This window comes from Neoarius graeffei (assembly GCF_027579695.1).
Source record: "Neoarius graeffei isolate fNeoGra1 chromosome 18 unlocalized genomic scaffold, fNeoGra1.pri SUPER_18_unloc_1, whole genome shotgun sequence".
Classification (NCBI taxonomy): domain Eukaryota; kingdom Metazoa; phylum Chordata; class Actinopteri; order Siluriformes; family Ariidae; genus Neoarius; species Neoarius graeffei.
The window spans coordinates 121,314-147,500 of NW_026869982.1; the positions used below are offsets into that span (position 1 = coordinate 121,314).

A 26,187-nucleotide genomic window follows, 5' to 3' on the forward strand; every position below is an offset into this window, starting at 1 on the left:
GTACTAGTAGGATAAAACTAATAAATTTCAATACTTTCAGCAAGAAGCGCTTTTGTCATACTGTACCAGGGTCTGGCATTTTGGAAGTTAAGAGTGATTTGGTAGGATGTCCTGAATTCTATGGCACCTTGCATCCTTATGTTTTCCGCCTTTGAAAGCTTTTTTAGTTGCTCACTGTATTTTCATGGGTAGGTCTTCGAGTATATGCAGGTGACTTCAATAACAATAGCAATCTCTATAGAAATTGCTATAGTCTCTATAGAAATTGCTGTAGAGATTTTCACAGTACTCTATAAAGAATTCTATAGAAACTTCGTTAAATTCTGTTGACTTTCCATAGGAATTCTATAAGATTTCTATGTATAATCTCTATAACATTAAAACTCTATAAAAAATCCTATTAAAACTCTATAAAAATCCTATTAAAACTCTATAAAAATCCTATTAAAACTCTATAAAAATTCTATTAAAACTCTATAAAATTTCTATTAAAACTCTATAAAATTTCTACAAAAAGTCTATAAAAATTCTATAAAATTTAATTTAGAAATTTTATAGAATTTTTATAGAGTTTTTTTCTATAGAAATCTATAGAAAATTTTACCAAGGGGTGATATGCACTTGTTCAGACTGGCAAAACACACTTTGTTTCACCGAGTGCATGAAACAGCTTTCCTACGGCAGGAGCTCACTCAGCCAGTCCGTAAAGCCGTTTCAGCGGATAAAACAAGCGTGTAGCAAGGAAAATTGATTTTGAGTGAAATGAGTGCATTCGAGCATATGTGCCATGGAACAACTTTCTAAGCATGGATTTTCATGTTTTCGGGCTTTTAACACATTTTCATCATATTTGGCATTTTAACTGTATAAGCACGTCTGTAATGAGTTTTTGACATAGTATTGTGATATGCACTTGTTCAGAGTGAGTACACACTTTGTGTCATCGAGTGCATGAAAACAGCTTTCCTACGGCAGGAGCTCACTCAGCCAGTCCGTAAAGCCGTTTCAGCGTATAAAACACGCGTGTAGCAAGGAACATTGATTTTGAGTGAAATGAGAGCATTCGAGCATATGTGACATGGAACAACTTTCTAAGCATGGATTTTCATGTTTTCGAGCTTTTAACACATTTTCATCATATTTGTCATTTTAACTGTATAAGCACGTCTGAAACGAGTTTTCAACATACTACTGTGATATGCACTTGTTCAGAGTGGGAAAACACACTTTGTTTCACCGAGTGCATGAAAACAGCTTTCCTACGGCAGGAGCTCACTCAGCCAGTCTGTAAAGCCTTTTCAGCGGATAAAGCAAGCGTTTGGCAAAGAAAATTGATTTTGAGTAAAATGAGAGCATTCGAGCATATGTGCCATGGAACAACTTTCTAAGCATGGATTTTCATGTTTTCGAGCTTTTAACACATTTTCATCATGTTTGTCATTTTAACTGTATAAGCACGTCTGAAACGAGTTTTCAACATAGTACTGTGATATGCACTTGTTCAGAGTGGCAAAACACACTTTGTTTCACCGAGTGCATGAAAACAGCTTTCCTGCGGCAGGAGCTCACTCAGCCAGTCCGTAAAGCCGTTTCAGCGGATAAAACAAGCGTGTAGCAAGGAAAATTGATTTTGAATGAAGTGAGTGCATTCGAGCATATGTGCCATGGAACAACTTTCTAAGCATGGATTTTCATGTTTTCGAGCTTTTAACACATGTTCATCATATTTGTCATTTTAACTGTATAAGCACGTCTGAAACGAGTTTTCAACATAGTGCTGTGATATGCACTTGTTCAGAGTGGCAAAAAACACTTTGTGTCACCGAGTGCAGGAAAACAGCTTTCCTACGGCAGGAGCTCACCCACCCAGTCTGTAAAGCCGTTTCAGCGGATAAAGCAAGCGTTTGGCAAGGAACATTGATTTTGAGTGAAATGAGTGCATTCGAGCATATGTGACATGGAACAACTTTCTAAGCATGGATTTTCATGTTTTCGAGCTTTTAACACATTTTCATCATATTTGTCATTTTAACTGTATAAGCACGTCTGAAACGAGTTTTCAACATACTACTGTGATATGCACTTGTTCAGAGTGGGAAAACACACTTTGTGTCACCGAGTTAATGAAAACAGCTTTCATACCCCAGAAGCACATTCAGCTTGTTTGTAACGCCCTTTTAGAGCATAAAGCAAACGTTTGACAAGGAACATTGATTTTGAGTGAAATGAGTGCATTCGAGCATATGTGACATGGAAACACTTTCTAAGCATGGATTTTCATGTTTTCGAGCTTTTAACACATTTTCATCATATTTGTCATTTTAACTGTATAAGCACGTCTGAAACGAGTTTTCAACATAGTGCTGTGATATGCACTTGTTCAGAGTGGCAAAAAACACTTTGTGTCACCGAGTGCAGGAAAACAGCTTTCCTACGGCAGGAGCTCACCCACCCAGTCTGTAAAGCCGTTTCAGCGGATAAAGCAAGCGTTTGGCAAGGAACATTGATTTTGAGTGAAATGAGAGCATTCGAGCATATGTGACATGGAAACACTTTCTAAGCATGGATTTTCATGTTTTCGAGCTTTTAACACATTTTCATCATATTTGTCATTTTAACTGTATAAGCACGTCTGTAATGAGTTTTTGACATAGTATTGTAATATGCAATTGTTCAGAGTGAGAAAACACACTTTGTGTCAGCGAGTGCATGAAAACAGCTTTCCTACGGCAGGAGCTCACTCAGCCTGTCTGTAAAGCCGTTTCAACGCAAAAAGCAAGCGTTTGACAAGGAACATTGAAAATGAGTGCATTCGAGCATATGTGACGGAACAACTTTCTAAGTATGGATTTTCATGTTTTCGAGGTTGAACACATTTTCATCATATTTGTCATTTTAACTGTATAAGCACGTCTGGAACGAGTTTTCAACATGCACTTGTTGAAACTATGATATGCACTTGTTCAGAGTGGAAAACACACTTTGTTTCACCGAGTGCATGAAAACAGCTTTCCTACGGTAGGAGCTCACTCAGCCAGTCCGTAAAGCCATTTCAGCGGATAAAACAAGCGTGTAGCAATGAAAATTGATTTTGAGTGAAATGAGTGCATTCGAGCATATGTGCCATGGAACAACTTTCTAAGCATGGATTTTCATGTTTTCGAGCTTTTAACACATTTTCATCATATTTGGCATTTTAACTGTATAAGCACGTCTGAAACGAGTTTTCAACATTGTACTGTGATATGCACTTGTTCAGAGTGGCAAGACACTTTGTTTCACCGAGTGCATGAAAACAGCTTTCCTACTGCCGGAGCTCACTCAGCCAGCCTGTAAAGCCGTTTCAGCGCATAAAGCAAGCGTTTGGCAAGGAACATTGATTTTGAGTGAAATGAGTGCATTCGAGCGTATGTAACATGAAAACACTTTCTAAGCAGGGATTTTCATGTTTTCGGGCTTTGAACACATTTTCATCATATTTGGCATTTTAACTGTATAAGCACGTCTGAAACGAGTTTTCAACATAGTACTGTGATATGCACTTGTTCAGAGTGGCAAAACACACTTTGTTTCACCGAGTGCATGAAAACAGCTTTCCTGCGGCAGGAGCTCACTCAGCCAGTCCGTAAAGCCGTTTCAGCGGATAAAACAAGCGTGTAGCAAGGAAAATTGATTTTGAGTGAAATGAGTGCATTCGAGCATATGTGCCATGGAACAACTTTCTAAGCATGGATTTTCATGTTTTCGAGCTTTTAACACATTTTCATCATATTTGTCATTTTAACTGTATAAGCACGTCTGAAACGAGTTTTCAACAAACTACTGTGATATGCACTTGTTCAGAGTGGGAAAACACACTTTGTGTCACCGAGTGCAGGAAAACAGCTTTCCTACGGCAGGAGCTCACTCAGCCAGTCTGTAAAGCCGTTTCAGCGGATAAAGCAAGCGTTTGGCAAGGAACATTGATTTTGAGTGAAATGAGAGCATTCGAGCATATGTGACATGGAAACACTTTCTAAGCATGGATTTTCATGTTTTCGAGCTTTTAACACATTTTCATCATATTTGTCATTTTAACTGTATAAGCACGTCTGTAATGAGTTTTTGACATAGTATTGTAATATGCAATTGTTCAGAGTGAGAAAACACACTTTGTGTCACCGAGTGCATGAAAACAGCTTTCCTACGGCAGGAGCTCACTCAGCCTGTCTGTAAAGCCGTTTCAACGCAAAAAGCAAGCGTTTGACAAGGAACATTGAAAATGAGTGCATTCGAGCATATGTGACGGAACAACTTTCTAAGTATGGATTTTCATGTTTTCGAGCTTTTAACACATTTTCATCATATTTGTCATTTTAACTGTATAAGCACGTCTGGAACGAGTTTTCAACATGCACTTGTTGAAACTATGATATGCACTTGTTCAGAGTGGAAAACACACTTTGTTTCACCGAGTGCATGAAAACAGCTTTCCTACGGCAGGAGCTCACTCAGCCAGTCCGTAAAGCCATTTCAGCGGATAAAACAAGCGTGTAGCAATGAAAATTGATTTTGAGTGAAATGAGTGCATTCGAGCATATGTGCCATGGAACAACTTTCTAAGCATGGATTTTCATGTTTTCGAGCTTTTAACACATTTTCATCATATTTGGCATTTTAACTGTATAAGCACGTCTGAAACGAGGTTTCAACATTGTACTGTGATATGCACTTGTTCAGAGTGGCAAAACACTTTGTTTCACCGAGTGCATGAAAACAGCTTTCCTACTGCCGGAGCTCACTCAGCCAGCCTGTAAAGCCGTTTCAGCGCATAAAGCAAGCGTTTGGCAAGGAACATTGATTTTGAGTGAAATGAGTGCATTCGAGCGTATGTAACATGAAAACACTTTCTAAGCAGGGATTTTCATGTTTTCGGGCTTTGAACACATTTTCATCATATTTGGCATTTTAACTGTATAAGCACGTCTGAAACGAGTTTTCAACATAGTACTGTGATATGCACTTGTTCAGAGTGGCAAAACACACTTTGTTTCACCGAGTGCATGAAAACAGCTTTCCTGCGGCAGGAGCTCACTCAGCCAGTCCGTAAAGCCGTTTCAGCGGATAAAACAAGCGTGTAGCAAGGAAAATTGATTTTGAGTGAAATGAGTGCATTCGAGCATATGTGCCATGGAACAACTTTCTAAGCATGGATTTTCATGTTTTCGAGCTTTTAACACATTTTCATCATATTTGTCATTTTAACTGTATAAGCACGTCTGAAACGAGTTTTCAACATACTACTGTGATATGCACTTGTTCAGAGTGGGAAAACACACTTTGTGTCACCGAGTGCAGGAAAACAGCTTTCCTACGGCAGGAGCTCACTCAGCCAGTCTGTAAAGCCGTTTCAGCGGATAAAGCAAGCGTTTGGCAAGGAACATTGATTTTGAGTGAAATGAGAGCATTCGAGCATATGTGACATGGAAACACTTTCTAAGCATGGATTTTCATGTTTTCGAGCTTTTAACACATTTTCATCATATTTGTCATTTTAACTGTATAAGCACGTCTGTAATGAGTTTTTGACATAGTATTGTAATATGCAATTGTTCAGAGTGAGAAAACACACTTTGTGTCACCGAGTGCATGAAAACAGCTTTCCTACGGCAGGAGCTCACTCAGCCTGTCTGTAAAGCCGTTTCAACGCAAAAAGCAAGCGTTTGACAAGGAACATTGAAAATGAGTGCATTCGAGCATATGTGACGGAACAACTTTCTAAGTATGGATTTTCATGTTTTCGAGCTTTTAACACATTTTCATCATATTTGTCATTTTAACTGTATAAGCACGTCTGGAACGAGTTTTCAACATGCACTTGTTGAAACTATGATATGCACTTGTTCAGAGTGGAAAACACACTTTGTTTCACCGAGTGCATGAAAACAGCTTTCCTACGGCAGGAGCTCACTCAGCCAGTCCGTAAAGCCATTTCAGCGGATAAAACAAGCGTGTAGCAATGAAAATTGATTTTGAGTGAAATGAGTGCATTCGAGCATATGTGCCATGGAACAACTTTCTAAGCATGGATTTTCATGTTTTCGAGCTTTTAACACATTTTCATCATATTTGGCATTTTAACTGTATAAGCACGTCTGAAACGAGGTTTCAACATTGTACTGTGATATGCACTTGTTCAGAGTGGCAAAACACTTTGTTTCACCGAGTGCATGAAAACAGCTTTCCTACTGCCGGAGCTCACTCAGCCAGCCTGTAAAGCCGTTTCAGCGCATAAAGCAAGCGTTTGGCAAGGAACATTGATTTTGAGTGAAATGAGTGCATTCGAGCGTATGTGACATGAAAACACTTTCTAAGCATGGATTTTCATGTTTTCGAGCTTTTAACACATTTTCATCATATTTGTCATTTTAACTGTATAAGCATGTCTGTATTGAGTTTTTAACATAGTATAAGCACTTGTTCAGAGTGGGAAAACACACTTTGTGTCACCGAGTTAATGAAAACAGCTTTCATACCCCAGAAGCACATTCAGCTTGTTTGTAACGCCCTTTTAGAGCATAAAGCAAACGTTTGACAAGGAACATTGATTTTGAATGAAATGCGTGTATTCGAGCATATGTGACATGGAAACACTTTCTAAGAATGGATTTTCATGTTTTCGAGCTTTTAACACATGTTCATCATATTTGTCATTTTAACTGTATAAGCACGTCTGAAACGAGTTTTCAACATAGTACTGTGATATGCACTTGTTCAGAGTGGCAAAACACTTTGTTTCACCGAGTGCATGAAAACAGCTGTAATGGAAATTTCTAATAAACACTTCAGGACGCTTAACAGTTGTCTTTTCAGTCATTTATTATAGTAGATCATATTAAAGATATATAAAATAGGAAAGGAAAGAGAAGAATAGAAGAAGACACCACTTCTGATGATGCCGAGAGTACGCGCACTCTGAGTTGTGTTTTAGGAATGTTATCTATTATACTCTGAAAGCATTCGCTCACTGCTTGTGTCTTCACGTGATTGGCTCAAGATTTTCTATGAAGCTTTGTTAGAGCGTGCACCTGGCGTGCGGGCGGATGCGTAGTTATGAGAACTCAGGCACCCTGCTTATCACCACCAAGGCCAGGAATGGTGGTTACATCATGAGAAGATGCAAGCTAGGATGAACTCAAGCACCCTGCTCATTACCACCAAGGCCACAGAAAAGTGATTACAACATAGGAAAAAACATCTTTCTCAGTCTAGGCCACTTGAGCTCAACACACAGAAACACAGAGAATAATAATGTTCATCCATTAAAAATTCCCTCACATTCCCCCCCCCTTTTTATCCTATAGGATAAATCACTAAAAGGAAAGAAAAGAACTGTACACAGTTTCAGTGATAAGAGTTCTCAGAGAGATTCGACTTACATCATTGAGTGTACAAGGATAATGCTAAGGCTGTTTTTATAAGACATAGACATCTTAAATAAATGCTAGCAAGCCATATACATAGATCAGGAATAATAGAACAGGAAACAATCATAATGAAAGTGTTTTAAGTCAGGACTAATTTCATGTCAACTGTGCTGATGTCATGGAATGGTGGGTTATAGTCTTCGTGTGGGTTTGGAGGCCAGTCAGGCAAGTCATTGGAGTCTATTTTCACCATCTGGTAACCGATATTTGTCAGCTGCCTCTGAAACACAGACATACAACATTGACAGAAAACAGGGAGCAAACATAGCATCACAATCACTAAGCCCAGGACCAGTATGGTGGATAGAATCAGAGTCTTCCATCCACTGAACCAGTGCCACCAGCTGTCTTTGTCTCCTCCATGTTCGTCTGCTCATAATTGTTCAGCAACCTTGCGCATCTTGTTCAGTGCCTCAGTAATGTTACCGAGTTAACCCTTGCCCTTCTTGATGTGTATTGGTGCTCAGAGGGCGGGCACGCCCTATCAGCCCTCGTCCCACCTCACCGGGACTTGGAGGAAACTCAAAACCCTAAGACTTATATATCAGCTAGACACAAATACTCTTCCCTATTGAGGGTGCGTGCGTGATTGATGTGATACTCGCACTGTTCCATGCAGTGATGCCTTTCTTCCTCACGAGCTTTAGTCAGCGTCTGGTCACTTAGGCCTTCCTTTTCCTCCTGCTCAGCCGGTTCAGGAACCCTCCTGCAGTGGCTAGCGTGGATCCAAGTCACTCTGCCTGTGACTTTCACTGCCGTTGGGGTCGTGAGCAGGACCTGGAATGGGCCGTTCCACCGTGGCTTGTTCCACTTGGTTCGTCGGAAGTCCTTCACCACGATCCAATCCCCTGGTTGTAGATCGTGCAGAGGTCCCTCAGCGGGTTTGGGAAGTGCTTCTTTTACCTGTTTGTGGATAGATTTCAAAGCAGAGGACAACGTTGCAATTCAACATTGCATCATCACACAGTGTGGTGTCCGGCAGTGTTCCTTGAGCTAGCCCTATCCCCGTGTTGGGTACTCGTCCAAACAGAATTTCGAATGGGCTTAACCCATGTTTAGGCCTAGTTTGCATCCTCATTTGTGTGAGTGCTACAGGGAGGACCTTTGTCCATCCTAGCCCTGTTTCTGCACAAGCTTTGCTTAGTTTATTTTTAAGTGATCCATTTTCCCTCTCTACTGCTCCCGCACTGGCAGGATGATAGGCACAATGTTGTTTCAGGTCTATCCCTAGGAATGCTCCTATTTTCTTTAGGGCTGCATTAACAAAGGGTGTTCCATTGTCACTTGAGATTTTGCTAGGTATACCCCACCTAGGAATTATATCTCTCAGGAGTGCTTTGACGGATTGCCTCTGAGTCTTGTTTAGCTGTGGGGAATACTTCTACCCATTTTGAAAACATGTCAACTATTACCAGGCAGTACCTTTTCCCTTCACTAGGTGTCAGTTCAATAAAGTCCATTTGGAGGTGATCAAATGGTTTGTCTGGGTGTGCTGCTTGAGTTAGTCTGATACCTTGACCTGCATTATGTTGTGCACATATCAAGCATTGCTTGCAAAATTTTGCAGCATAATTTGAAAACCCCTTTGTGAACCATCTCTTTGTTACTTCTGCTACCATCCCCCCTTTTGACACATGGGTGAGCCCATGTGCCAACTTTGCATAGAAAGGGAACATGTATTTTGGTAGACAGGGACGGCCCGAGGGACAAACCCAGACCGAGTTTGCAAGGATACAGCCTGCCTGTTTCCAGACTCGTCTCTCATCCTGGGTGGCAGTGCTCTGAAGGTCCGCTAGCTGTAAACTAAGGGTAGAAACTTGAGGAAAGGCAAGGTTAGAGGGTGAACTGGAAGCCGAGGCTGCACACTTAGCTGCCGCGTCCGCCCTGGCATTCCCTTGAGACACAAGATCAGTATTGTTAGTATGGGCAGCACACTTACACACAGCAATAGCTCTAGGGAGTAGAACAGCATCCAACAACTCAGAGACCTGATATGATGTGCAATGGGAGATCCTGTGCTAGTGAGAAAATTTCTATGTTTCCAAATGGTGCCAAAATCGTGCACAACGCCAAATGCATACCTACTGTCCGTAAAAATATTGACGGATTGCCCTGCCGCCAATTTGCATGCCTCAATGAGGGCACAGAGCTCTGCAGCCTGCGCCGACAGGTTCGAGGGCAGACGTGACGCCTTGAGGACCTCGTGATCTGAGACTACGGCAAAACCTACTTTGTTCTTTCCCGTCTCTGGGTCTCTGGAGGCTGAACCATCCACATAGAGGATCATGTCTGGATTTTCCAAAGGGTCGCTCTTTAAATCTGTCCTGGGGGAACAAAAATCGTTAGTGAGAGCAACACAGTTATGTGGCTCTCCATCGTCCTCTGTAGGGAGAAGAGAGGCAGGATTCAGAACAGTACAACGTTTCACAATGATGTTAGGCATATCAAGTATGACTGTGTTATACTTCAACCATCTCTGTGCTGACAAATGTGACGTCTTTTTCTCCAACAGAAGCAGGGAGACAGCATGTGGGACCAAAAGGGTGAGGTTAGAATACCCCACAATATTTCTGGAGGCCGTTACCGCCTTTTCAGCTGCAGCAACTGCACGCAGGCAAACAGGAAGTCCAGCCGCCACTGGATCCAGCCTGCTGGAGAAGTAAGCTACAGGTCTCAATCTATCCCCGTGTTTCTGCAAAAGAACAGAGGTCATAAAACCCTTCTTTTCATCTACAGTTTGAACAAATGGTTTATTGGGATCAGGCAGTCCCAGTGTGGGTGTGGTCTGCAGGGCGCCTTTTAGGGCCAGGAATGCTTCTTCAGCTTCTGGTGTCCATACGACAGGTGATGAAGCGGTGAGGGACGAACCGTGCACGAGCTCTCTCACTGGACTTTCCAGGATGGAATAATTCGGAATGAATGCTCTGCAATAGGAACACATACCCAAAAATGACAAAACTTGTTTCACAGTGATCGGCTTGGGAATTTTCTGAATAGCTGAGACTCTGTCCGCAGACAGCGTTTTTCCCTCCCCTGTGATATCATGCCCCAAGAAACCTTCTGTTTTGCAAACTGTAATTTTGTGAGGCTAGCCTTATGACCTTCCTTAGCGAGGTGTCGCAGTAGCGTTATGGTGTCATCCTCACATTGAGCTTTAGTTGGGGCACAAATCATTAAATCGTCAACATACTGCAGCAAAGCTGATCTTGGTGACAAAGTTAACGAAGCGAGGCTGTCTCTAAGGCACTGGTTGTATATGGTTGGGGACTCACAGTAACCCTGGCACAAACGAGTGAAAGTGTATGGACGACCATCATACATAAAGGCAAACCAATACTGGCTGTCTTTATGTATAGGAATAGAAAAGAACGCATTTGCTAGATCCACCACTGAAAACCACTTACTGTCAGCGGGCACCTGGTCCAAAATGGTGTATGGGTTAGGGACGTCAGGTGCGCGCGGAACAACCGCAGCATTGACTGCTTGCAGATCTTGGACAAACCTCCACTCATCGGGCTGAGACGATTTTCTTGCCTTCTTAACTGGAAAAATAGGAGTGCGCACTGGAGAGTCCGGGGAAGGGACAATTACACCTGCCTTCAGCAACGAATCAAAGACTGGTTTTATACCTGCAATTGCTTCTGGTTTGAGTGGATACTGGGTCTGCCTAGGCCTGAAATCTGATTTGGGGGTGATCAGCATTCTTTATTAGGCCCACATCATGTTTACCCTTTGCCCAAACGGAATTTGGAACTCCCGCCAATTTGGGGTGCACCTCTGCTGGAGTTATGTCTGTGGAAACAGAGACAAACAGGCCACTATGGCCGGGGTCCCCAGGACCCCCAGGCTAATATTACGCTGCGCTTAACATACACAAACATAGCATGACTTTGTTTGTAGACCCCAAGCCTTTGACAAAACAACACACTAGGGTCCTCTGTTTGGGACCATTCATTGCCATCGACTGTGCACTTCTTGACCCATTTCCCCATGTCTTTCCAATAGGTGGCTCGTGGCCTTGCTAATGAGACATGGGGAATAGAATTAATGATGTCTAAGAAATCATGTTGGCAGCAGTCAACCTCAAAGTCCTCTGTTCTGAGGCTGCTTATAACATGTTTGAGAACACTGCGATGAGCATTGATGCAGCTGTTTGGACAACGAGTAAAATGGACCTGCACAGCGCAATAATGTTTAGACCAATACATAGTTTGAGGGTCAATCTTTCATGTGCATGGGGGTCTGCAAACCAAGTCTTTTCAAACTCTACATCTTGACCTTGGTGAACATGCGCTGTACAATGCAAATCTTCCTCTTTCATATAATCTGTGTCAACTGATGAGGTGTTCAAGTATGCGAGCTGTACAAGGTGTTTTGGAGTTTGTGTGAACTGATCTGAGCAGAGCTGCCAGACATACACATACAGGGGGCTTCCAAACCCATACTGCATACCGCACATTTCACTTACTTCAATAGTTAGTCCATCTGGAGTGGATGTGAGATTTACTTCTAATTTGCACATTAAATCATGTGCTAACAAATTTACTGGACATGTATGTGAGATGAGGAATGAGTGGGACGTAACTATTCCTCCCTCGCTTTTACACGGGAGGTTGACTGAGAAAGTTTTGGTTACAGGTCGTCCTGAGATGCCCATCGTCTGAATAGAATTTGAGCTGAGCGGTGGGTCTACTGGAAGTACCCCATGTTGTATCACTGAGTGTCCTGCTCTAGAATCTACTAGAAAGGCTAACACAGTGAAGGGCATACAAGGGAGTTTAGAAAAGGGAGTAGTTGTGTATTTTAACAAACTTAATGCAACTTCAGGTGTATCTATCTGGACTGGTGTATCGGGCATTTCTGTGTAGTCTTGCATGCAGGTGCTGCTACTAATGTGTTTAACGTTATGTGAATGCTCCTGTCTATGTGTATGTGTATCATCAGGTGTGTGTGTGTTACCTCCCCTGTTCTCTGTGTGGGGCCCGTTCCCGGAGTCCGCCCATCAGTCTGCTTTGCTGTACTCCTCACGGGGCTTCTGCCTGTTACTGTGGAGACAATTTCGAGCAATGTGTCCCTTTTGATTGCAGTTGTAGCAGGTTGCACCTTTTATCCAGGACGAGTCACTCCAGGTTGTCCTGTCTCGGCCCCTACTTCGACCTCTTCCTCCTCTTGTTCCTTTTTCTCCAGGCTGAACAGTCTGGAAAAGAGTGAGAGTGGCGGCGTGTAGATCTTGGTCTCTTTGTGTCTACTTTGTCTTCTCCTTCTCTTTCAGCAGCTTTTCTGCATGCACAGCGTACTGCTCGATCTTGGTGAGACTGGTGGTTTCCCACAGGAGACAGAGCTGCTTTACTAACTTGGCCACTGCTGGATCCATACCGCTCATGAAACTGTTCCGCAGGTGCGCTTCCCAGACCTCAGGAGTGCCTTCCACTCCAGCCAGGGTCGCGGGTCTGGTCAGGCCACTGTGTTTCTCATGCACAGCAGTGAGACGGGTGAGAAATGCTGACACCCCTTCTCCATCTTCTTGCTTACACATACTGATCTTAGTCATGTCTATGTTCAAAGGAAAAGCACTATCCAGATGAGCACAGAGAGATGGTATCTCTATACTCACTATTGCCAACCGCGCTCCAGTCTGGTGTAGTCATTCGCTGGTAGCTTCCGGCCAATCTTTGGAAACTTTGCTCCAATCTAATTCTCTGCAAAATATCAACAGCTCATTACCAAATGTCTTTCCTCCTACCTCTCTCACATTGGGAAGAGAAGCCATGCTTTCCTTCATGTCCGCTGTCGTCCAGGGTCTTGTGGACTAAAAGCACGCCACCAGCTCCAGCCACTTCCACCATTGGAAGATGAAGGACTTCAGACTTTAGATTATGGCCTTGTGGACCCCCTGGTGAGCACGTGGTCAGGTCCAGGAGGGTGTCTTTTCCATCACCATATGCAAGACCGGATCTCGTGTGTTCTCGTGTTCGGAGAAGCGCTGAGAGGCGCTGATGCTGGAGGCAGCTGGTAGGCTGGGAGAGATTCCGAGGCTCAATTTTTTTTTTCTTCTTTGTCTCGACTTCTCCCCCTTTCTGTGGGTGAGGCGCTTGTGGGAATGATGCTCCGCCTTGCTGAGGAGGCAGTGTGTGTCGGGGTGGTGGGGCAGACTCCAGGTCAGGGTCCATCTGAAATTTCAAACACTGAGAGCCCTGCCTGTCGTTTCTCTCTTTTGTACTCTCTCTTAAGTGTTTCTTCTTTCCATGCAGAAAACGCCCTCCAGTCCCATAAGAACTTAACATTATCTGCAGGCTGTTCTTTTTCCTTCTGTTTCAACTTTTCTTCTAACTGTCCTATCTGCCTGGGACTAAAACTGCCCTTCTCAGGGAATCCTAAGTCCTTTACCCATATGTCAAACTGTGCCAAACAATCCTCGCCATACGAGGTTTTCATAAACTGGATGTTTGGGCTGTCATAGGAACACCCACTTCCTACTATAGCACATGTAGCTTCAGGCTTACTTGCTTTTTCTTTTCTTTCCCTAACTTACTGTTTCTGTTCCTCATTGTACACTGTTATATCAATAGGTTATGACAACAATGGCTGAGTTTTTTAATCAGGATCACAAAAAGAACAGGTTGGACTATGTCCAAAAATGCGACATAATAATCTTTTAGGTGTGTTCTTATTAGTAAACAATTTATCTGACATTTGCCTTAAACCAAAGTACAGTAGGTATCATTTAACACAACAACCTCAAAGACAACTCGCGCATGTGTACAAATCTGTTTCTCTGTTTCAGAATTTGGAGGAGGACAGTACTCTGTTAATTCATCAATATTTTGCGTGCACACCGGTGTGTCTTTGCGACTTCGTGATCGAACCTCTCTATCCCGTTCCTCCGACGGGCCAGTTGTTCACACAGAACAAAGGGAGCAAGATTCAATTCTTTCCCAGTTACGAATCGCTGAACGTGAGTCCGTCGAGACACGCACCCGTACTTCCTTCGCTCAAGTAGGTGAGCCGTTACCCAGTCGTCATTTGGGCGGATAATTCTCTTACACAACCCAATAAACTACTCGCAGTTTATTGTCTCAAAATTGTGTTTTATCCGTTTTCTGCAAACATATTGATGATACCACAGCTTAGCAGTCCTCCTGGGCTCAGACAAACTTCTGTCCGTCTCTTATATCAGTCTTCCTTGACTGGGACAATCTCTGTCCATCTCTTATATCATTCTTAAATACTAGGACAAATCTCTGTCCATTTCTTGTATCATTTTTAAATACTGTTTCCACTAATTTCTTTACACAAGAATGCAAAGTTATCACTTACTGGTTCGGTGAGCCCTGATGGCCTGGTCTCTCGTCCGAGTTCTCAGCTCCGCACCGTAGCCTTGGGAGTGTTCCGTCGTCCGAGGATCAGACGCATAGGGCCCACCCAGGGGACGCCAAATTGTAATGGAAATTTCTAATAAACACTTCAGAACGCTTAACAGTTGTCTTTTCAGTCATTTATTATAGTAGATCATATAAAAGATATATAAAATAGGAAAGGAAAGAGAAGAATAGAAGAAGACACCACTTCTGATGATGCCGAGAGTACGCGCACTCTGAGTTGTGTTTTAGGAATGTTATCTATTATACTCTGAAAGCATTCGCTCACTGCTTGTGTCTTCACGTGATTGGCACAAGATTTTCTATGAAGCTTTGTTAGAGCGTGCACCTGGCGTGCGGGCGGATGCGTAGTTATGAGAACTCATGCACCCTGCTTATCTCACCACCAAGGCCAGGAATGGTGGTTACATCATGAGAAGATGCAAGCTAGGATGAACTCAAGCACCCTGCTCATTACCACCAAGGCCACAGAAAAGCGATTACAACATAGGAAAAAAATCTTTCTCAGTCTAGGCCACTTGAGCTCAACAAACAGAAACACAGAGAATAATAATGTTCATCCATTAAAAATTCCCTCACACAGCTTTCCTACTGCAGGAGCTCACTCAGCCGTCTGTAAAGCCGCTTCAGCGCATAAAGCAAGCGTTTGACAAGGAACATTGATTATGAGTGAAATGAGTGCATTCGAGCATATGCGACATGGAAACACTTTCTAAGCATGGATGTTCATGTTTTCGAGCTTTTAACACATTTTCATCATATTTGTCATTTTAACTGTATAAGCACGTCTGTAATGAGTTTTTAACATAGTATTGTGATAGGCACTTGTTCAGAGTGGCAAAAAACACTTTGTTTCACCGGGTGCATGAAAACAGCTTTCCATACTTGCCGAGAGTACGCGCACTCTGAGTTGTGTTATAGGAATGTTATCGATTATACTCTGAAAGCATTCGCTCACTGCTTGTGTCTTCACGTGATTGGCTCAAGATTTTCTATGAAGCTTTGTTAGAGCGTGCACCTGGCGTGCGGGCGGATGCGTAGTTATGAGAACTCAGGCACCCTGCTTATCACCACCTATCACTCCTACTGCAGGAGCTCACTCAGCCAGTCTGTAAAGACGTTTCAGCGCATAAAGCAAGCGTTTGGCAAGGAACATTGATTTTGAGTGAAATGAGTGCATTCGAGCATATGTGACATGGAACAACTTTCTAAGTATGGATTTTCATGTTTTCGAGCTTTTAACACATTTTCATCATATTTGTCATTTTAACTGTATAAGCACGTCTGAAACGAGGTTTCAACATAGTACTGTGATATGCACTTGTTCAGAGTGGCAAAAAACACTTTGTGTCATCGAGTGCAGGAAAACAGCTTTCCTACTGCAGGAGCTCACTCAGCCAGTCTGTAAAGCTGTTTCAGCGCATAAAGCAAGCGTTTGGCAAGGAACATTGATTTTGAGTGAAATGAGTGCATTCGAGCGTATGTGACATGGAAACACTTTCTAAGCATGGATTTTCATGTTTTCGAGCTTTTAACACATTTTCATCATATTTGTCATTTTAACTGTATAAGCACGTCTGAAACGAGTTTTCAACATAGTACTGTGATATGCACTTGTTCAGAGTGGCAAAAAACACTTTGTGTCATCGAGTGCAGGAAAACAGCTTTCCTACTGCAGGAGGTCACTCAGCCAGTCTGTAAAGCCGTTTCAGCGCATAAAGCAAGCGTTTGGCAAGGAACATTGATTTTGAGTGAAATGAGTGCATTCGAGCATATGTGCCAGGGAAACACTTTCTAAGCATGGATTTTCATGTTTTCGAGCTTTTAACACGTTCATCATATTGGTCATTTTAACTGTATGAGCACGTCTGAAACGAGTTTTCAACATAGTACTGTGATATGCACTTGTTCAGGGTGGGAAAACACTTTGTGTCACCGAGTGGTTTGGCCGTAAGCAACATTTAGATGGAAATGTGCCATTTTTCTTGCCTTGCCTTGCGACCAGAAGGAAAATTCAAACAGATTTCTGCAAGAAGACAAAATAAAATGCTTACAGTACCTGGTAATCCTAGGCAGTCTCCCACTCAAGTACTAAAGAGGCCCAACTCTGTTTAGCTTCTGAAATCAGACGGGTTCAGGCGTTGTCAGAGTGGTTTGGCCGTAAGCAACAGAGTGTTGGAAATGTGCCGTTTTTCTTGCCTTGCCTTGCGACCCGAAGGTAAATTCAAACAGATTTCTGCAAGAAGACAAAATAAAATGCTTACAGTAACTGGTATTCCTAGGCAGTCTCCCACTCAAGTACTAACCAGGCCCAACTCTGTTTAGCTTCTGAGCTCAGACGGGATCAGGCGTTGCCAGAGTGGTTTGGCCATAAGCAACAGTTTGGAAATGTGCCGTTTTTCTTGCCTTGCCTTGCGACCAGAAGGAAAATTCTTGCCTTGCGACCAGAAGGAAAATTCAAACAGATTTCTGCAAGAAGACAAAATAAAATGCTTACAGTACCTGGTATTCCTTGGCAGTCTCCCACTCAAGTACTAAACAGGCCCAACTCTGTTTAGCTTCTGAGATCAGACATTGTCAGAGTGGTTTGGCCGTAAGCGAGAGTCAGTTGGAAATGTGCCGTTTTTCTTGCCTTGCCTTGCCTTGCGCCCAGAAGGAAAATTCTTGCCTTGCGACCAAAAGGAAAATTCAAACAGATTTCTGCAAGAAGACAAAATAAAATGCTTACAGTACCTGGTATTCCTTGGCAGTCTCCCACTCAAGTATTAAACAGGCCCAACTCTGTTTAGCTTCTGAGATCAGACAGGATCAGGCATTGTCAGAGTGGTTTGGCCGTAAGCAGCAGTTAGTTGGAAATGTGCCGTTTTTCTTGCCTTGCCTTGCGACCAGAAGGAAAATTCTTGCCTTGCGACCAGAAGGAAAATTCAAACAGATTTCTGCAAGAAGACAAAATAAAATGCTTACAGTACCTGGTATTCCTAGGCAGTCTCCCACTCAAGTACTAAACAGGCCCAACTCTGTTTAGCTTCTGAGATCAGACAGGATCAGGCGTTGTCAGAGTGGCTTGGCCGAAAGCAACAGTTAGTTGGAAATGTGCCGTTTTTCTTGGCTTGCCTTGCGACCAGAAGGAAAATTCTTGCCTTGCGACCAGAAGGTAAATTCAAACAGATTTCTGCAAGAAGACAAAATAAAATGCTTACAGTACCTGGTATTCCTAGGCAGTCTCCCACTCAAGTACTAACCAAGCCCAACTATGTTTAGCTTCTGAGATCAGACGGGCTCAGGCATTGTCAGAGTGGTCTGGCCGTAACCAACAGTTAGTTGGAAATGTGCCATTTTTCTTGCCTTGCCTTGTCTTGCGTCCAGAAGGAAAATTCTTGCCTTGCGACCAGAAGGAAAATTCAAACAGATTTCTGCAAGAAGACAAAATAAAATGCTTACAGTACCTGGTATTCCTAGGCAGTCTCCCACTCAAGTACTAACCAGGCCCAACTCTGTTTAGCTTCTGAGATCAGACGGGATCAGGCGTTGTCAGAGTGGTTTGGCCGTAAGCAGTAGTTAGTTGGAAATGTGCCGTTTTTCTTGCCTTGCCTTGCGCCCAGAAGGAAAATTCTTGCCTTGCGACCAGAAGGAAAATTCAAACAGATTTCTGCAAGAAGACAAAATAAAATGCTTACAGTACCTGGTATTCCTAGGCAGTCTCCCACTCAAGTACTAAACAGGCCCAACTCTGTTTAGCTTCTGAGATCAGACGGGATCAGGCGTTGTCAGAGTGGTTTGGCCGTAAGCAACAGTTAGTTGGAAATGTGCCGTTTGTCTTGCCTTGCCTTGCGACCAGAAGGAAAATTCTTGCCTTGCGACCAGAAGAAAAATTCAAACAGATTTCTGCAAGAAGACAAAATAAAATGCTTACAGTACCTGGTATTCCTAGGCAGTCTCCCACTCAAGTACTAAACAGGCCCAACTCTGTTTAGCTTCTGAGCTCAGACGTTGTCAGAGTGGTTTGGCAGTAAGCAACAGTTTGTTGGAAATGTGCCGTTTTTCTTGCCTTGCCTTGCGACCAGAAGGAAAATTCTTGCCTTGCGACCAGAAGGAAAATTCAAACAGATTTCTGCAAGAAGACAAAATAAAATGCTTACAGTACCTGGTATTCCTAGGTAGTCTCCCACTCAAGTACTAAACAGGCCCAACTCTGTTTAGCTTCTGAGATCAGACGGGATCAGGCGTTGTCAGAGTGGTTTGGCCGTAAGCAACAGTTTGTTGGAAATGTGCCGTATTTCTTGCCTTGCCTTGCGACCAGAAGGTAAATTCAAACAGATTTCTGCAAGAAGACAAAATAAAATGCTAACAGTACCTGGTATTCCTAGGCAGTCTCCAACTCAAGTACTAACCAGGCCCCACTCTGTTTAGCTTCTCAAATCAGACAGGATCAGGCATTGTCAGAGTGGTTTGGCCATAAACAACTGTTTGGAAATGTGCCGTTTTTCTGGCCTTGCCTTGCCTTGCGCCCAGAAGGAAAATTCTTGCCTTGCGACCAGAAGGAAAATTCAAACAGATTTCTGCAAGAAGACAAAATAAAATGCTTACAGTACCTGGTATTCCTAGGCAGTCTCCCACTCAAGTACTAAACAGGCCCAACTCTGTTTAGCTTCTGAGATCAGACAGGATCAGGCGTTGTCAGAGTGGTTTGGCCGTAAGCAACAGTTTGTTGGAAATGTGCCGTTTTTCTTACCTTGCCTTGCGACCAGAAGGAAAATTCTTGCCTTGCGACCAGAAGGAAAATTCAAACAGATTTCTGGAAGAAGACAAAATAAAATGCTTGCAGTACCTGGTATTCCTAGGTAGTCTCCCACTCAAGTACTAAACAGGCCCAACTCTGTTTCGCTTCTGAGATCAGACAGGATCAGGCGTTGTCAGAGTGGTTTGGCCGTAAGCAACAGTTTGGAAATGTGCCGTTTTTCTTGCCTTGCCATGCGACCAGAAGGTAAATTCAAACAGATTTCTGCAAGAAGACAAAATAAAATGCTTACAGTACCTGGTATTCCTAGGCAGTCTCCCACTCAAGTACTAAACAGGCCCAACTCTGTTTAGCTTCTGAGATCAGACGTTGGCAGAGTGGTTTGGCCGTAAGCAACAGTTTGTTGGAAATGTGCCGTTTTTCTTGCCTTGCGACCAGAAGGTAAATTCAAACAGATTTCTGCAAGAAGACAAAATAAAATGCTTACAGTACCTGGTATTCCTAGGCAGTCTCCCACTCAAGTACTAACCAGGCCCAACTCTGTTTAGCTTCTGAGATCAGACGGGATCAGGCGTTGTCAGAGTGGTTTGGCCGTAAGCAACAGTTTGTTGGAAATGTGCCGTTTTACTTGCCTTGCCTTGCGACCAGAAGGTAAATTCAAACAGATTTCTGCAAGAAGACAAAATAAAACGCTTACAATACCTGGTATTCCTAGGCAGTCTCCCACTCAAGTACTAAACAGGCCCAACTCTGTTTAACTTCTGAGATCAGACGGGATCAGGCGTTGTCAGAGTGGTTTGGCAGTAAGCAACAGTTTGTTGGAAATGTGCCGTTATTCTTGCCTTGCCATGCGACCAGAAGGAAAATTCTTGCCTTGCGACCAGAAGGAAAATTCAAACAGATTTCTGCAAGAAGACAAAATAAAATGCTTACAGTACCTGGAATTCCTAGGTAGTCTGCCACTCAAGTACTAAAGAGGCCCAACTCTGTTTAGCTTCTGAGATCAGACGGGATCAGGCGTTGTCAGAGTGGTTTGGCCGTAAGCAACAGTTTGCTGGAAATGTGCCGTTTTTCCTGCCTTGCCTTGCGACCAGAAGGTAAATTCAAACAGATTTCTGCAAGAAGACAAAATAAAATGCTTACAGTACCTGGTATTCCTAGGCAGTCTCCCACTCAAGTACTAAACAGGCCCAACTCTGTTTAGCTTTTGAGATCAGACGTTGGCAGAGTGCTTTGGCCGTAAGCAACAGTTTGTTGGAAATGTGCCGTTTTTCTTGCCTTGCGACCAGAAGGTAAATTCAAACAGATTTCTGCAAGAAGACAAAATAAAATGCTTACAGTACCTGGTATTCCTAGGCAGGCTCCCACTCAAGTACTAACCAAGCCCAACTCTGTTTAGCTTCTGAGATCAGACAGGATCAGGCGTTGTCAGAGTGGTTTGGCCGTAAGCAACGGTTAGTTGGAAATGTGCCGTTTTTCTTGCCTTGCCTTGCGACCAGAAGGAAAATTCTTGCCTTGCGACCAGACGGAAAATTCAAACAGATTTCTGCAAGAAGACAAAATAAAATGCTTACAGTACCTGGAATTCCTAGGCAGTCTCCCACTCAAGTACTAACCAGGCCCAACTCTGTTTAGCTTCTCAGATCAGACAGGATCAGGCATTGTAAGAGTGGTTTGGCCGTAAGCAACAGCTTGTTGGAAATGTGCCGTTTTTCTTGCCTTGCCTTGCGACCAGAAGGAAAATTCTTTCCTTGCGAGCAGAAGGAAAATTCAAACAGATTTCTGCAAGAAGACAAAATAAAATGCTTACAGTACCTGGTATTACTAGGCAGTCTCCCACTCAAGTACTAAACAGGCCCAACTCTGTTTAGTTTCTGAGATCTGAGAGGATCAGGCGTTGTAAGAGTGGTTTGGCCGTAAGCAACAGCTTGTTGGAAATGTGCCGTTTTTCTTGCCTTGCGACCAGAAGGAAAATTCTTGCCTTGCGACCAGAAGGAAAATTCAAACAGATTTCTGCAAGAAGACAAAATAAAATGCTTACAGTAACTGGTATTCCTAGGCAGTCTCCCACTCAAGTACTAACCAGGCCCAACTCTGTTTAGCTTCTGAAATCAGACGGGATCAGGCGTTGTCAGAGTGGTTTGGCCATAAGCAACAGTTTGCTGGAAATGTGCCGTTTTTCTTGCCTTGCCTTGCGACCAGAAGGAAAATTCTTGCCTTGCGAGCAGAAGGAAAATTCAAACAGATTTCTGCAAGAAGACAAAATAAAATGCTTACAGTACCTGGTATTCCTAGGCAGTCGCCCACTCAAGTACTAACCAGGCCCAACTCTGTTTAGTTTCTGAGATCTGACAGGATCAGGCGTTGTAAGAGTGGTTTGGCCGTAAGCAACAGCTTGTTGGAAATGTGCCGTTTTTCTTGCCTTGCGACCAGACGGAAAATTCTTGCCTTGCGACCAGAGGGAAAATTCAAACAGATTTCTGCAAGAAGACAAAATAAAATGCTTACAGTACCTGGTATTCCTAGGCAGTCTCCCACTCAAGTACTAACCAGGCCCAACTCTGTTTAGCTTCTGAAATCAGACGGGATCAGGCGTTGTCAGAGTGGTTTGGCCATAAGCAACAGTTTGCTGGAAATGTGCCGTTTTTCTTGCCTTGCCTTGCGACCAGAAGGAAAATTCTTGCCTTGCGAGCAGAAGGAAAATTCAAACAGATTTCTGCAAGAAGACAAAATAAAATGCTTACAGTACCTGGTATTCCTAGGCAGTCGCCCACTCAAGTACTAACCAGGCCCAACTCTGTTTAGCTTCTCAGATCAGACAGGATCAGGCATTGTCAGAGTGGTTTGGACATAAGCAATAGTCTGGAAATGTGCCGTATTTCTTGCCTTGCCTTGCGCCCAGAAGGAAAATTCTTGCCTTGCGACCAGAAGGAAAACTCAAACAGATTTCTGCAAGAAGACAAAATAAAATGCTTACAGTACCTGGTATTCCTAGGCAGTCTCCCACTCAAGTACTAACCAGGCCCAACTCTGTTTAGCTTCTGACATCAGACTGGATCAGGCGTTGTCAGAGTGGTTTGGCCATAAGCAACAGTTTGCTGGAAATGTGCCGTTTTTCTTGCCTTGCCTTGCGACCAGAAGGAAAATTCTTGCCTTGCGAGCAGAAGGAAAATTAAAACAGATTTCTGCAAGAAGACAAAATAAAATGCTTACAGTACCTGGTATTCCTTGGCAGTCGCCCACTCAAGTACTAACCAGGCCCAACTCTGTTTAGCTTCTCAGATCAGACAGGATCAGGCATTGTCAGAGTGGTTTGGACGTAAACAACAGTCTGGAAATGTGTGCCTTGCCTTGCCTTGCCTTGCCTTGCCTTGCCTTGCCTTGCCTTGCCTTGCCTTGCCTTGCCTTGCCTTGCCTTGCCTTGCCTTGCCTTGCCTTGCCTTGCCTTGCCTTGCGCCCAGAAGGAAAATTCTTGCCTTGCGAGCAGAAGGAAAATTCAAACAGATTTCTGCAAGAAGACAAAATAAAATGCTTACAGTACCTGGTATTCCTAGGCAGTCTCCCACTCAAGTACTAACCAGGCCCAACTCTGTTTAGCTTCTGAGATCAGACGGGATCAGGCGTTGTCAGAGTGGTTTGGCCATAAGCAACAGTTAGTTGGAAATGTGCCGTTTTTCTTGCCTTGCCTTGCGACCAGAAAGAAAATTCTTGCCTTGCGACCAGAAGGAAAATTCAAACAGATTTCTGCAAGAAGACAAAATAAAATGCTTACAGTACCTGGTATTACTAGGCAGTCTCCCACTCAAGTACTAAACAGGCCCAACTCTGTTTAGTTTCTGAGATCTGACAGGATCAGGCGTTGTAAGAGTGGTTTGGCCGTAAGCAACAGCTTGTTGGAAATGTGCCGTTTTTCTTGCCTTGCGACCAGAAGGAAAATTCTTGCCTTGCGACCAGAGGGAAAATTCAAACAGATTTCTGCAAGAAGACAAAATAAAATGCTTACAGTACCTGGTATTCCTAGGCAGTCTCCCACTCAAGTACTAACCAGGCCCAACTCTGTTTAGCTTCTGAAATCAGACAGGATCAGGCGTTGTCAGAGTGGTTTGGCCATAAGCAACAGTTTGCTGGAAATGTGCCGTTTTTCTTGCCTTGCCTTGCGACCAGAAGGAAAATTCTTGCCTTGCGACCAGAAGGAAAACTCAAACAGATTTCTGCAAGAAGACAAAATAAAATGCTTACAGTACCTGGTATTCCTAGGCAGTCTCCCACTCAAGTACTAACCAGGACCAACTCTGTTTAGCTTCTCAGATCAGACAGGATCAGCGTTGTCAGAGTGGTTTGGCCATAAGCAACTGTTTGGAAATGTGCCGTTTTTCTTGCCTTGCCTTGCGCCCAGAAGGAAAATTCTTGCCTTGCGACCAGACGGAAAATTCAAACAGATTTCTGCAAGAAGACAAAATAAAATGCTTACAGTACCTGGAATTCCTAGGCAGTCTCCCACTCAAGTACTAACCAGGCCCAACTCTGTTTAGCTTCTCAGATCAGACAGGATCAGGCATTGTAAGAGTGGCTTGGCCGTAAGCAACAGCTTGTTGGAAATGTGCCGTTTTTCTTGCCTTGCCTTGCGACCAGAAGGAAAATTCTTGCCTTGCGAGCAGAAGGAAAATTCAAACAGATTTCTGCAAGAAGACAAAATAAAATGCTTACAGTACCTGGTTTTACTAGGCAGTCTCCCACTCAAGTACTAAACAGGCCCAACTCTGTTTAGTTTCTGAGATCTGACAGGATCAGGCGTTGTAAGAGTGGTTTGGCCGTAAGCAACAGCTTGTTGGAAATGTGCCGTTTTTCTTGCCTTGCGACCAGAAGGAAAATTCTTGCCTTGCGACCAGAAGGAAAATTCAAACAGATTTCTGCAAGAAGACAAAATAAAATGCTTACAGTAACTGGTATTCCTAGGCAGTCTCCCACTCAAGTACTAACCAGGCCCAACTCTGTTTAGCTTCTGAAATCAGACGGGATCAGGCGTTGTCAGAGTGGTTTGGCCATAAGCAACAGTTTGCTGGAAATGTGCCGTTTTTCTTGCCTTGCCTTGCGACCAGAAGGAAAATTCTTGCCTTGCGAGCAGAAGGAAAATTCAAATAGATTTCTGCAAGAAGACAAAATAAAATGCTTACAGTACCTGGTATTCCTAGGCAGTCGCCCACTCAAGTACTAACCAGGCCCAACTCTGTTTAGTTTCTGAGATCTGACAGGATCAGGCGTTGTAAGAGTGGTTTGGCCGTAAGCAACAGCTTGTTGGAAATGTGCCGTTTTTCTTGCCTTGCGACCAGACGGAAAATTCTTGCCTTGCGACCAGAGGGAAAATTCAAACAGATTTCTGCAAGAAGACAAAATAAAATGCTTACAGTACCTGGTATTCCTAGGCAGTCTCCCACTCAAGTACTAACCAGGCCCAACTCTGTTTAGCTTCTGAAATCAGACGGGATCAGGCGTTGTCAGAGTGGTTTGGCCATAAGCAACAGTTTGCTGGAAATGTGCCGTTTTTCTTGCCTTGCCTTGCGACCAGAAGGAAAATTCTTGCCTTGCGAGCAGAAGGAAAATTCAAACAGATTTCTGCAAGAAGACAAAATAAAATGCTTACAGTACCTGGTATTCCTAGGCAGTCGCCCACTCAAGTACTAACCAGGCCCAACTCTGTTTAGCTTCTCAGATCAGACAGGATCAGGCATTGTCAGAGTGGTTTGGACATAAGCAATAGTCTGGAAATGTGCCGTATTTCTTGCCTTGCCTTGCGCCCAGAAGGAAAATTCTTGCCTTGCGACCAGAAGGAAAACTCAAACAGATTTCTGCAAGAAGACAAAATAAAATGCTTACAGTACCTGGTATTCCTAGGCAGTCTCCCACTCAAGTACTAACCAGGACCAACTCTGTTTAGCTTCTCAGATCAGACCGGATCAGGCGTTGTCAGAGTGGTTTGGCCATAAGCAACTGTTTGGAAATGTGCCGTTTTTCTTGCCTTGCCTTGCGCCCAGAAGGAAAATTCTTGCCTTGCAACCAGAAGGAAAATTCAAACAGATTTCTGCAAGAAGACAAAATAAAATGCTTACAGTACCTGGTATTCCTAGGCAGTCTCCCACTCAAGTACTAACCAGGCCCAACTCTGTTTAGCTTCTGACATCAGACTGGATCAGGCGTTGTCAGAGTGGTTTGGCCATAAGCAACAGTTTGCTGGAAATGTGCCGTTTTTCTTGCCTTGCCTTGCGACCAGAAGGAAAATTCTTGCCTTGCGAGCAGAAGGAAAATTCAAATAGATTTCTGCAAGAAGACAAAATAAAATGCTTACAGTACCTGGTATTCCTAGGCAGTCGCCCACTCAAGTACTAACCAGGCCCTACTCTGTTTAGCTTCTCAGATCAGACAGGATCAGGCATTGTCAGAGTGGTTTGGACGTAAACAACAGCCTGGAAATGTGCGCCTTGCCTTGCCTTGCCTTGCCTTGCCTTGCCTTGCCTTGCCTTGCCTTGCCTTGCCTTGCCTTGCCTTGCCTTGCCTTGCCTTGCCTTGCCTTGCCTTGCCTTGCCTTGCCTTGCCTTGCCTTGCGCCC

At 43.5% G+C, this 26,187-nt stretch overlaps 5 non-coding genes and 33 pseudogenes across 5 annotated transcripts; all 38 read right to left on the bottom strand.

Moving 5' to 3' along the window:
- Nucleotides 1-16,892: 16,892 nt before the first annotated feature.
- Nucleotides 16,893-17,011, bottom strand: LOC132880102 (5S ribosomal RNA; annotated as a pseudogene).
- Nucleotides 17,012-17,102: 91 nt separating this feature from the next.
- Nucleotides 17,103-17,221, bottom strand: LOC132879016 (5S ribosomal RNA; annotated as a pseudogene).
- A 114-nt stretch (nucleotides 17,222-17,335) lies between these two features.
- LOC132881398 (5S ribosomal RNA) lies at nucleotides 17,336-17,444 on the bottom strand (annotated as a pseudogene).
- Nucleotides 17,445-17,566: 122 nt separating this feature from the next.
- On the bottom strand, nucleotides 17,567-17,685 carry LOC132879619 (5S ribosomal RNA; annotated as a pseudogene).
- A 117-nt stretch (nucleotides 17,686-17,802) lies between these two features.
- Nucleotides 17,803-17,921, bottom strand: LOC132879585 (5S ribosomal RNA; annotated as a pseudogene).
- Nucleotides 17,922-18,038: 117 nt separating this feature from the next.
- LOC132879849 (5S ribosomal RNA) lies at nucleotides 18,039-18,157 on the bottom strand (annotated as a pseudogene).
- A 122-nt stretch (nucleotides 18,158-18,279) lies between these two features.
- Nucleotides 18,280-18,398, bottom strand: LOC132876343 (5S ribosomal RNA). Its single transcript, XR_009652064.1, has one exon. It is a non-coding gene; the product is annotated as a 5S ribosomal RNA (ribosomal RNA).
- Nucleotides 18,399-18,515: 117 nt separating this feature from the next.
- LOC132877931 (5S ribosomal RNA) lies at nucleotides 18,516-18,634 on the bottom strand. Its single transcript, XR_009653589.1, has one exon. It is a non-coding gene; the product is annotated as a 5S ribosomal RNA (ribosomal RNA).
- Nucleotides 18,635-18,977: 343 nt separating this feature from the next.
- Nucleotides 18,978-19,096, bottom strand: LOC132877926 (5S ribosomal RNA). Its single transcript, XR_009653585.1, has one exon. It is a non-coding gene; the product is annotated as a 5S ribosomal RNA (ribosomal RNA).
- A 91-nt stretch (nucleotides 19,097-19,187) lies between these two features.
- LOC132881242 (5S ribosomal RNA) lies at nucleotides 19,188-19,306 on the bottom strand (annotated as a pseudogene).
- A 119-nt stretch (nucleotides 19,307-19,425) lies between these two features.
- Nucleotides 19,426-19,544, bottom strand: LOC132878329 (5S ribosomal RNA; annotated as a pseudogene).
- A 117-nt stretch (nucleotides 19,545-19,661) lies between these two features.
- LOC132879590 (5S ribosomal RNA) lies at nucleotides 19,662-19,780 on the bottom strand (annotated as a pseudogene).
- An 88-nt stretch (nucleotides 19,781-19,868) lies between these two features.
- On the bottom strand, nucleotides 19,869-19,977 carry LOC132880135 (5S ribosomal RNA; annotated as a pseudogene).
- Nucleotides 19,978-20,063: 86 nt separating this feature from the next.
- LOC132876354 (5S ribosomal RNA) lies at nucleotides 20,064-20,182 on the bottom strand. Its single transcript, XR_009652075.1, has one exon. It is a non-coding gene; the product is annotated as a 5S ribosomal RNA (ribosomal RNA).
- A 91-nt stretch (nucleotides 20,183-20,273) lies between these two features.
- On the bottom strand, nucleotides 20,274-20,392 carry LOC132878602 (5S ribosomal RNA; annotated as a pseudogene).
- Nucleotides 20,393-20,509: 117 nt separating this feature from the next.
- On the bottom strand, nucleotides 20,510-20,628 carry LOC132879595 (5S ribosomal RNA; annotated as a pseudogene).
- Nucleotides 20,629-20,914: 286 nt separating this feature from the next.
- LOC132879024 (5S ribosomal RNA) lies at nucleotides 20,915-21,033 on the bottom strand (annotated as a pseudogene).
- A 117-nt stretch (nucleotides 21,034-21,150) lies between these two features.
- Nucleotides 21,151-21,269, bottom strand: LOC132879645 (5S ribosomal RNA; annotated as a pseudogene).
- A 117-nt stretch (nucleotides 21,270-21,386) lies between these two features.
- LOC132880100 (5S ribosomal RNA) lies at nucleotides 21,387-21,505 on the bottom strand (annotated as a pseudogene).
- A 112-nt stretch (nucleotides 21,506-21,617) lies between these two features.
- Nucleotides 21,618-21,736, bottom strand: LOC132879415 (5S ribosomal RNA; annotated as a pseudogene).
- Nucleotides 21,737-21,853: 117 nt separating this feature from the next.
- LOC132879407 (5S ribosomal RNA) lies at nucleotides 21,854-21,972 on the bottom strand (annotated as a pseudogene).
- Nucleotides 21,973-22,084: 112 nt separating this feature from the next.
- Nucleotides 22,085-22,203, bottom strand: LOC132878121 (5S ribosomal RNA; annotated as a pseudogene).
- Nucleotides 22,204-22,320: 117 nt separating this feature from the next.
- Nucleotides 22,321-22,439, bottom strand: LOC132879900 (5S ribosomal RNA; annotated as a pseudogene).
- A 114-nt stretch (nucleotides 22,440-22,553) lies between these two features.
- On the bottom strand, nucleotides 22,554-22,672 carry LOC132879580 (5S ribosomal RNA; annotated as a pseudogene).
- Nucleotides 22,673-22,789: 117 nt separating this feature from the next.
- LOC132880112 (5S ribosomal RNA) lies at nucleotides 22,790-22,908 on the bottom strand (annotated as a pseudogene).
- A 204-nt stretch (nucleotides 22,909-23,112) lies between these two features.
- Nucleotides 23,113-23,231, bottom strand: LOC132876844 (5S ribosomal RNA). The gene has a single exon (XR_009652544.1). It is a non-coding gene; the product is annotated as a 5S ribosomal RNA (ribosomal RNA).
- Nucleotides 23,232-23,348: 117 nt separating this feature from the next.
- LOC132879863 (5S ribosomal RNA) lies at nucleotides 23,349-23,467 on the bottom strand (annotated as a pseudogene).
- A 112-nt stretch (nucleotides 23,468-23,579) lies between these two features.
- On the bottom strand, nucleotides 23,580-23,698 carry LOC132879018 (5S ribosomal RNA; annotated as a pseudogene).
- Nucleotides 23,699-23,815: 117 nt separating this feature from the next.
- Nucleotides 23,816-23,933, bottom strand: LOC132880124 (5S ribosomal RNA; annotated as a pseudogene).
- A 114-nt stretch (nucleotides 23,934-24,047) lies between these two features.
- LOC132879873 (5S ribosomal RNA) lies at nucleotides 24,048-24,166 on the bottom strand (annotated as a pseudogene).
- A 117-nt stretch (nucleotides 24,167-24,283) lies between these two features.
- Nucleotides 24,284-24,402, bottom strand: LOC132879881 (5S ribosomal RNA; annotated as a pseudogene).
- A 112-nt stretch (nucleotides 24,403-24,514) lies between these two features.
- Nucleotides 24,515-24,633, bottom strand: LOC132879416 (5S ribosomal RNA; annotated as a pseudogene).
- A 117-nt stretch (nucleotides 24,634-24,750) lies between these two features.
- On the bottom strand, nucleotides 24,751-24,869 carry LOC132879408 (5S ribosomal RNA; annotated as a pseudogene).
- Nucleotides 24,870-24,981: 112 nt separating this feature from the next.
- LOC132878122 (5S ribosomal RNA) lies at nucleotides 24,982-25,100 on the bottom strand (annotated as a pseudogene).
- A 117-nt stretch (nucleotides 25,101-25,217) lies between these two features.
- Nucleotides 25,218-25,336, bottom strand: LOC132879902 (5S ribosomal RNA; annotated as a pseudogene).
- Nucleotides 25,337-25,450: 114 nt separating this feature from the next.
- On the bottom strand, nucleotides 25,451-25,569 carry LOC132879856 (5S ribosomal RNA; annotated as a pseudogene).
- A 114-nt stretch (nucleotides 25,570-25,683) lies between these two features.
- LOC132879582 (5S ribosomal RNA) lies at nucleotides 25,684-25,802 on the bottom strand (annotated as a pseudogene).
- Nucleotides 25,803-25,919: 117 nt separating this feature from the next.
- Nucleotides 25,920-26,038, bottom strand: LOC132879956 (5S ribosomal RNA; annotated as a pseudogene).
- Between the last annotated feature and the right edge of the window lie 149 nt (nucleotides 26,039-26,187).